This window comes from Peromyscus leucopus, chromosome 13, assembly GCF_004664715.2.
Source record: "Peromyscus leucopus breed LL Stock chromosome 13, UCI_PerLeu_2.1, whole genome shotgun sequence".
Lineage (NCBI taxonomy): Eukaryota > Metazoa > Chordata > Mammalia > Rodentia > Cricetidae > Peromyscus > Peromyscus leucopus.
In genome coordinates, this window is record NC_051074.1 from 39,440,089 (window position 1) to 39,449,906 (window position 9,818).

Here is a 9,818-nt window from a genome sequence, read left to right on the forward strand (position 1 = left end):
TTGCAGAGTATAAATGTAGCAGGAAGATGCGGGCTTTAATTGTGCTCATAGGAGGATGTCAGTAACACTAGAGATGGTGAGAACTGGAAGAGAATCTGGCAACGGGGACCCTAATAACAACAATAATGTATAACCTGTGCTAACCTCTGGTCTGAGACTTGTATGTGTATAATCACACATCGCATTGCAACCCTAGGAAGCAGATCTATCTCATTTTCCACGGAGACTTTCCTCTGCTGAGGAAAATTGTGAGTCGCAGATACACTCCCTTCACAGGTGAATCCAAACACTTTGGTGAGGGTAAGCAGGGTTGGTGGAGAAAACAGAATGTCTTCCCCGTCTGTATAACTTGGGCGGGGGCAGTGATATGGGTGTCCATGATGGGAAGAGAAATTTTGTGGGAACAATCTGTTTTGGAGGTGGCACGTTGGCATATGCCTGCTACTCTTAGGAGATTAAGACAGGAAAAGGATCATGAGTCTGAGGTCAGCCTGGGCTACACAGCAAGACCTTAGGAAACAAGCAAACAGGAAAGTTTTGTTGGGGACGGGTGGAATTAATGAATCTTTGTCACCTATAAATCATCCATGTCCTTCAAATTTCCAAATGCTTTCATGTTGAGTTCTCAGAATATATTCTCAATGGCATATATGCTATGGGATACCTCACACAGAAACCGGAGCCCCTGGGGGACCAGTCAGTAATGAGCCTGACAGTGCATAGGAATGTAGAAAGATGGCCTTTGTCCTTTGCTCTGTGGGTCTGGGGTCCCCCGGCTAGCATAGGACTGGCTCAAGACTCCTCTTCTCCCGGTTGGTTTCTTTGTCAGGACCACTTGCAATTCTCATGACCTACTGGGTGGATGAAACTGTCTGCATCTCTCCGGGCCATTCTTAGGATTCTAATCCCCCGGGGTCTGGGAGACAGGGATGCGGTGGCGACAGGATGAGAGCAGTAAAACTGTCTCTTTGAAGAATGGGACTTCCAAGGGGGTCTGTGAGCAGGAGTCTGTCAAATGCCCGCAGTGGGAGGAGCAAGCAGCTCTGACGTCAAAGAGCCTCCGAGGTCTCGACACCGAATGAGATAATGTCTTTCTGTCTGGAAGGAGTGAAGCTCCTCTCTCCCCGAGGGGTCTTGTGCAACTCAGGACCACGGGAGGTCAAATGCAAAGGGAAGTTCCCTGCTAACGGTGGGGGTCTGCTCTCCTCTCTGTGAGGTGTTTCATAAAATGTGTTGAGCGTGTCACCCGTGTATGCTCTTGCTGCGGCTCACATGTGACTAGCTATCACTCCCTTCTCTCCTGTCCTACTCAACTGTCTTATGTCTTCCCGTCCTGTTCCACTTCTCCTTCCTCACTTCACACCAGCAAGTTAGAGAAACCAGAGATCGCAGGACTTCCCTGAGCTGAATGGGTGTGGGTTTCGGGTTCTGTTCTCCTGCAGCCCCTCAGACTGAAGTCACCTGCTTTACAGCCATGCTGAAGAGCTGTTTGGAAAGCTGGAGATTTTCCTAATGGTTCAGGGTAGGAAACTACAGATCCCTGAATGAAATACCAAACCAACCAGTCCTGAAGTATGACACCCTCACCAGACCCGACAGGGGCTCTGCCAGAGTCCCCTTCCCCTAGTTCCAGGTCTGCACGTGGGACTTCCTAAATTCCCTTTCATATTAGTGAAGGGTGAAACCTGCAATTCTCTAGACTGGCATTTTTTTTTTTTTTCACAGCAGTCAACACTCCTGAGTGACCTGCCTCTTCCAGACAGATTATTCTCAAGTTTCTGCCACCTCCTCAGATAGTGCCACCAGCTAGCCTTGGGAGGGGGGCAGGCATCTCATCAAGAACCACAAGAGCGGTGCATGGAATCGAACCAGCTTTCCTCAATTCTGTACATTTTGCTTTCCTCTCCGAGACTCACACTGCTGTCAACACACTCTGGTCCGCAGAGGCGTCCCCAGGAAGTCCTGCTTTCACGGTGATTCCGTTGCTGACATGCAACTGCTATGACATGCAACTCCTGTAACTGCTATGACAAACTGTTCTAGATCGAGTGCCTTAAAGCATCCGAAATGTATTTTCTCACAGTTGTGGAGACTTGACATTGTGAATGAAGGAGTAGCCCCGAGCTTCTCCCTGGGCAAACAGACATCCTAACAGATGTTAGATGATAACTCGCTGTAGTACTGATTTGTGTTTCTCTGGTTAATGATTCTGGCATCTTTTCATAAGCCCATTAAATATGCTTCTTCAGGAAAACACCTCTTGAAGTCCTTTGTTTAGCTTTAATTGGATAAGTCAGCTTTGAATGTATTTTAGATATTAATACTTTACATATGATTTCTTTTTTTAATGACACAAGTCGCATTGGATTAAGGTTGGTCTTAAAGGCGTCCACCTCACTTGACTGTATCTGCAAAGACTTTGTACAAGCAATGTAATATCCATGGGTTCTAGGGTCAGGGCTTGAAAACTGCTTAGGGAGAAGACCCAATTCAACCTGGAGTATTCCCCTTGCATCCCATTCCTCATGCCCAGACTCACACATAAGCAAGTACAGCTTTGCCTGACTGACACCAGCAGACACTGAGCAGAGCTGACACCAAGGGGGAGAACTTGACCGAAAGGCTGGCTTCTGACATGGCCCTTTAGATTTGTGACTGAGTGGACGACATTTTAACTTGACTTCTGAACAAGCAAAGGGACCAGAGCTTTGAGTATCTGTCTATCTGACCACAACCACGGAGAAGTTTTGAGAATGAAATAAAGTGCACCCTGGGAGTTATGCCTATGGGAGATGGAGCCCCGTCATCTAGGTTGCCTTATGGTGAGGTGACATCTCACATCCAAGAAGATGGGGCAGCAATGTTGAGATTCACCAAGGGAGAGGTGGCTTCTCCACCTTCTAGTTCCTTCCAGAATATACAGTTACTACACACACACACACACACACAACACACACACACACACACACACACAAGTGTTCTCCTCAGCCCTTCGACGTTGTTTTCTTCAACGTTATTTGTGCCTGGATGTATTGGGGAATATAACTCACCTCCACAGTTCACACAAAGCTCAGAGGAGCCTTTGGTCCATCTCTGAGTGATCCATGTTAGAATGGGTATAGAGGTCAGCTCCATGCACCCATCCTTACGTTAGGATGGTCTAATATTCAGTGGCATAAACTAGAGATAAATCCCTACTATCCACCTCTACCTGATGGACTCACTACCCATCCCTACCCACTGGACTCACTGCCCACTCCTGCCTCTTGAACTCAGCACACTACAACCAGGGGGCTCTTTCTAAACTACAAACCTGATTTTGAAAGTCTGCCATTTGAAAATTATCTGTGCATTCCTGATTGACTGGGTGAAACACACAGGCCTTACGGAGATGTGTACCCTTCCATGGCTGGGCCTGTCCCTAATCCAGAGCACCGCCTCTGTTCTCTGGATTTATGACGTTTTTCTACTTCTTGACAATTTACATTCTGATCTCAGAAAGGAAAAAAATAACAAAATATTTAATAACGGTTGGTGTTTTGTGTCCAGGAATGGACTGTGATCTCATTAGCCCAATGGGCTGATGAACATAAGGGTCATGTTTACCCTTGTCCCCCGTTCAATCTTCAGAAGAAGGAGTTAGACCCTGTGAGCTTCTGCGACTTTCTGACTCCTTGTTGCTGCTGTAGGGATAGAAAATATCACTCAGATTGGAACATAGGCCACATGGACCCAGAGAACGGAGGGGAGCTGTACCTTTGTGTGAACACCCACACAGTGGCAATAATTCCTAAGTGACACCGGCAGCCTGATCTAAACTGTCCGTGTCTGTGGGAGACACTCACACCCTTATATTTCCCCCTATCCACTTTCTCTCCATTCTAGCTCCTCCATATTGCCTCCCTCAGGCCTTCACATCGCAGGTGGATCTTCACAAGAACTTCCAACAGGCTTCTCGGCATGCACCTGCTCTCTCTCTCTCTCTCTCTCTCTCTCTCTTCTCTCTCTCTCTCTCTCCACCTAAGTTCTCAGAAACTTTCCACCAATCCTCTTCCTCTAAATATGTTTAAAAAATATATATAAGACAGAAATCCCCGCAGACAATGAGGAGGCAAGCAGACCACACACACGCCTACCCTGACCTATAGTCAGCATCCGCACCCTGTTCTCCACTCAGCCTCTGTCCCCATCCCTGACAATGACTTCTTTAGGGTTCTAGCTCCACACCATGGCCTTTCCTCTGATGGGAGCAAAAGCATCCAGCGAACTCCACCGCAATCTGCACCTCATTTTCCCCACACTGTCTCCAACAGTGTGCTCTCTCTAACAGATGGGAACATCTTTGATTTTCCTGAAGCATCAATACTGGTGATGGCATTTCTACCTGGCTCCCCTGGATCAATCTGAGCAAACGAGATCGGAGCAAGCAGGCAGCTTTGCTCTGGACCTCAGGCTAGAGCCTGCAGGAGACTGCGCAGTGAGAGTCCTTACTCCTAAGCTTTGGTCAAGAGCTTACGCCATGGGTCCGCTGTCTACTGTGCTTTGCAGTGAACTCCTCAGCCACTAGGCCTGCGAGGGGAGAGGAGGGAGACAAGGCAGAGCTACCACACTAGTACTGACACGGTGAGTGCCACTGAGTAGCACTAACAGCTTCCCAGTGCCTTGCACCCTGAGAAATTCAATTATCACTTCTGAGACACACAGCCCAAGGGACTCACAGGTGCCAGAAATAAGAAAAAGAAGAAGGAAATGGAGGAAAAACTCCTGATTCTGCAAAGCACTTGTCTGATAGATACAAACCTAAAACTTAGCAATTCTCTAAGCTCTATGAGCAGAGCATGAAGGCATCTTTCCCTTGTTTCCCTTCACACACACACACACACACACACACACACACACACACACACACGACAAAGTGCAGAAAATAGGCAGCAGCAATGATTGAAAATGCATATTTGCATTTGCAGGTTGATGTGGAATGGCAAAAAGCATGGGGAATGGAGTCAGTTTACTACTGGGGTTCAGATCATGGATAACCTCTCCAAGGTTCTGTTTCAACATCTATGTGCAACCTTCGGAATCCATGCAGTTCAGTCTGAGAATGGTTTTAAATTAAGAAAACTTTCAGGGCTGGGGAAACGGCTCAGTTAATAAAACACTTGCTGTGTGAGCACGAAGACCTGAGTTCAATGCCCAGAATCAATGTAAAGAAGCCAGAATTAGTGGTATAACACACACACACACACACCATCCCAGCAGCTGGGAGGCAAAGATGAGTGGAGCTCCAGGGCACTAAGAAACCGTCCTAAAAAATAAGGTCTGGAGACTTCATGGGGGTAGCCTCTCTACCATTGTGACTAGGAGACACAGTCTCACAGCAAACTTCTTGTTCCTCTGGCTTTGACAATCTTTCTGCTGTGATCCCTGAGCCTTTGGTTTAAGAATTGTGTTGCTGGTGTATCAGCTGGGACTGGATGCCTTGTCAGCCCTGAGATCATATCCATGCAGGCGGCATCAGACCAACAGAGCAGGCTGCCTTTATGTGTTTAGGGATGTTGATATACAAGTGCACATGTATGTATATCTGTAGCAACAATGAAAGAAAAAGAAGCCATGAATTTGAGAGAGAGAGAGAGAGAGAGAGAGAGAGAGAGAGAGAGAGAGAGAGAATGAGGATGCGTGGGAGGGGTATGAAGGAGGAAAGGGAAGGGGGAAATGATGTGATTATATTAATTTCAAAAAATATTTTTAATTAAAAACATCAGCAGCCTCTGTAGAAAAGAAATACAACTAAATATGATGGATGGCTCCTGAGGAATGACATCCTGGATTGTCCTCAAGCCTTCACACACACATGTCAACTTGAGTGAATGGTTACACACATACACCTGAATATACATGGATACAGACACACACACAAAAGAAACATCATTGCAGAACTCAAAGTAATATAGATGAAATACCGTTTATTATTCCTGCTGCTCTGCAGACACTGAAGGTGATGGGAGCATTCTGTTTTCAGAAATACACTCGAATTCTGTCCTTGAGAGCCTTCCTATCCTTGCTGTGGGGGGAGGGGCTCTAGTCTCCTGGTGGGAAGGCAGGGAGTAAAAGCTTTCTTCTCACTTTCACCCAGACAGCAGTCTGTCCTTTTCTTCTTCCTCCCCGCCCACCCGAGTGTTGTAATGTGTAGATCAGTTTGACTCTTCTTCCAGTTAAGAACATCATCCATCTCGTGGGACATAGGAAATCAAAATTACATGAGTACATTCAGTGTGTGTGTGTGTGTGTGTGTGTGTGTGTGTGTGTGTGTGTGTGATATGTATTAGTGTGTATGTGTGTGATGTATTAGTGTATGTGCTGTCTATTAGTGTATGTGTGCATGCATGTGTGTGTGTGTAGAAGAAACTAATTAGTAACACACTCTAAATTGCAGACTTTCTATTCCCTCCTTGCTTATCACCCCAACTTTGTCATACATAGATAAAATAAAACATTGCTTATTCCTTTGGAAATCATAAATTACTATAATTGCATATGGTTTGGTTATATGAGTCTGTGGAGAACAGATCCACACAATTTCTATTTCCTGGGTACCAAATCTCAAAAGCAAGGAGAGGAAGAGAAGAGTTTATGACACATCGTACAATGGAACCATGGAGCACTTGGGTCTCTGCAACTAAGAGGACCCCTATTTTTTCATTCATCCATCTTTTCCTAGCACCAGCATGCCTAACAACTCAGGTTCTGTTTTGCTTTGCTTTATTTATTTATTAATTTTGGAATACTGTGTCCTTGCAAATGGAATGTTGCACCGATCAGTTCATCCAACTGATGAATATTTGTCAATGAAGAAACCCCTCCCACCTTTCTTAGAAGAACATCTTCCCTGGGTCAGGCTCGGAGTGTTAAATAAAGCATTGCCCTTTATGTAGTAGATAAAGTGTGAAGGTCAGCAGGTAGTTTTGGTTATTTGTCCTTGATGAAACCCAGACCCCAAGATCGAGGAAGAAGAGGGTGAGGAAGAGCCCTATCACTGGTGTGGAGCTGCTCTTTACTGTCCCTGGTGCAGATCCTAGATCTACCGTGACCTAACTCAGGTAGTGCCAGCCTGGCTGCCCACAGTGCTGTTTCTCCATGCTGTGGCTACTCAGACTATCCCCTCCTTTGCACAAATCCTTTCTCAAGTCCCACCAGGGGATCTTTCCAACTCTCTCTGCAGCTGAGCTGTCTGTGGAACCCCACCTGACCATTGGGGATTTAGTTTTCCTCTTTGATAAAAAGAAAGGAGCTCTTTCTCTTCCGGTCCCAGGCGCTTCAGGAGCTGCGGGTTACTGTTCCCACATGGCCAAGTCCAAGAACCACACCACACACAACCAATCTCGAAATGGCACCGAAATGGTATCAAGAAACCCCGGTCACAAAGATACGAATCTCTTAAGGGGGTGGAGCCCAAGTTCCTGAGGAACATGTGCTTTTCCAAGAAGCACAAGAAAGGCCTGAAGAAGATGCAGGCCAACAACGCAAAGGCAGTGAGTGCGCGTGCAGAGGCCATCAAGGCCCTGGTGAAGCCCAAGGCGGTGAAGCCCAAGATGCCAAAGGTCCCCAGCCGCAAGCTCAGCCGTCTCGCTTTCATCGCTCACCCCAAGCTCGGGAAGCGGATTAGAAGCTACATGGCCAAGGGTCGTAGGCTCTGCCAACCAAAGCCCAAGGCTCAAACCAAGGCAGAGGCCTCAGCTCCAGCTCAGGCTCCCAAAGGTGCCCAGGCCCCTGTGAAGGCCCCATAGAAAAGGTTTCTGGGCCGGGCGGTGGTGGCGCACGCCTTTAATCCCAGCACTTGGAGCAGAGCAGCGGATCTCTGTGAGTTCGAGCCAGCCTGGCTACCAATGAGCTCCAGAAAGGCGCAAAGCTATACAAGAAACCCTGTCTCGAAAAATCAAAAAAAAAAAAAAAAGAAAAAAAAGAAAAGGTTTCTGTCTGCCAGACAGATGGACTGGTGTGACACACCTACACACCATTTGCAGATGATCAGGGCCCCATGCTGTTTTTACAAATCAACTTGAGGCAGGATCTGTTAAGAAAAAAGAAAGAAAGAAAGAAAGAAAGAAAGAAAGAAAGAAAGAAAGAAAGAAAGAAAGAAAGAAAGAAAGAAAGAAAGAAAGAAAGAAAGAAAGAAAGAAAGAAAGAAGGAAAGAAAAGAAAGGAGAAGCAAAAGGAGGAACCCTGTTCTGGATCCTTCGCTTTGGTTCCTGACCTTCGTTGCTCTGTCATGCAGTCGCACAATGCACATCTTGCAAATATGAAGTGGCTACACACCCATCTACGTGACACCAATCAATAAGAACAAAGTTGCTGAGAATTTGAAAGGGAGCAAGGGGGTGCATGGGAGGGTCTGGAAGGGATGATCTGGGGCACTGATATAATTACATTATCATCACAAAAAAAAGTTTTAAGTGACAAGCTGGAAATGTAAATCAAAGGAGGCCGAGTCCTCGGTGACAGAGCTGACCCAGCAAACGAAGAAGCAGAGGCAGTTGCTCCATCTTCCTTCTTAAAGTCAAAGTTAACATCCATTCTGTAGATTATTTTAGCCTTTTTGCTCTTGGTGCTGAGAACTGAATATATGACAACCCATTGGGAGTTTTGTCCGTCAGAACTGGAAGACACCACCCATTCTTGCTTTCTGGTTGTTGCTCTTGGAATATCAGTCAACAGTTATTGAAATGAGGAGCGGCTTGTGTTCTATTTCTTGTACCTCTGAGGGGACAGGCAGTTCCCCGACCCTTCTTCTCTTCTCACTGAAATTTTCAAACAGTTTAGAAGGTGTCACAAGCCTGTGAGATAGACTGAGATGTTTTAAAGCAAACCAAAGAAAAATATAAGAACCCTTGTTCCAGACTCACACAAACTAGAGCAAGCTCTGAGAGGATTTAGTGAGAAGTGCATTCTCAGTTGGGCATGGCTGATGACTATGAATGCGAGGCCAGCCTGGGCTATGTAGGGAGACCTTGTCCCCCCAAAAATCAAAATAAAACAAAAAAGGTCCCAGAGCGATAGCAAAAAAATAATGGCGCTCTCCCCAGTTTCATGGATGGATGGGAACACTACCTTAGGGTTCTGAGACTGTTTGAGCCAGAGGAACACCTGCAGGAAGACAGGGCCATGAGGGCTATCAGGAAACAGAGAAGAAGTGATTTTTCAGGGTCCTGAGAAAAGGATTTGAAAAGCCACAGATGATTTCCTTTCATGGATGCATTTAACATTCTGCACATAAATTCCAGGAAATTTATACTCTGAAGATTATCCGGGAACCCTAGTTTAACATCCTCTGCCAGGGGCTTACTGGGAACTCTAAAGAAAAAAAATGAGTTTGGAAGAATCACTAGATAGAAGAGGGATGTCTACAAAGGATAGAAACTGAGGCCCAGAAAGGCTGGTGCTGTGGTGCTGGTGAGCAGGCATGGCTGGGCTCCCAGGGGTGATGTGGGTGTCTTCAGGTGTGATTGGTAGACACTCGAGGTAGGGGAGGTGAAGCATTCTCCTTCACAGTAACAAGAAAGTCTCCCAGGACAATCTCCCACTCCAACTGTGCTGCTTTCTGGAGTGAAGAGGCCTAAGTATGGTAGGATGGGCACTCTGGCAGTCTGGAGACAGCCGGAAAGGTTGACTCTTGATGGTTGTGGCCTTGATGGTCCACAGTTTTTTTTTTTTTTTTTTATTTTTTTACATTTTAGGAGAATCTAGAAGTCTTGGTTTTTAATGAAAAAAAAAATACCTTTGAAAAAAATACCACCTCAACTTTTATTAGCAGCAACTAA

General features: G+C 46.1%; 1 pseudogene; it reads left to right on the plus strand.

The window, feature by feature from the left end:
* Nucleotides 1-7,344: 7,344 nt before the first annotated feature.
* LOC114693634 lies at nt 7,345-8,042 on the plus strand (annotated as a pseudogene).
* The last annotated feature ends 1,776 nt before the right edge of the window (nt 8,043-9,818 follow it).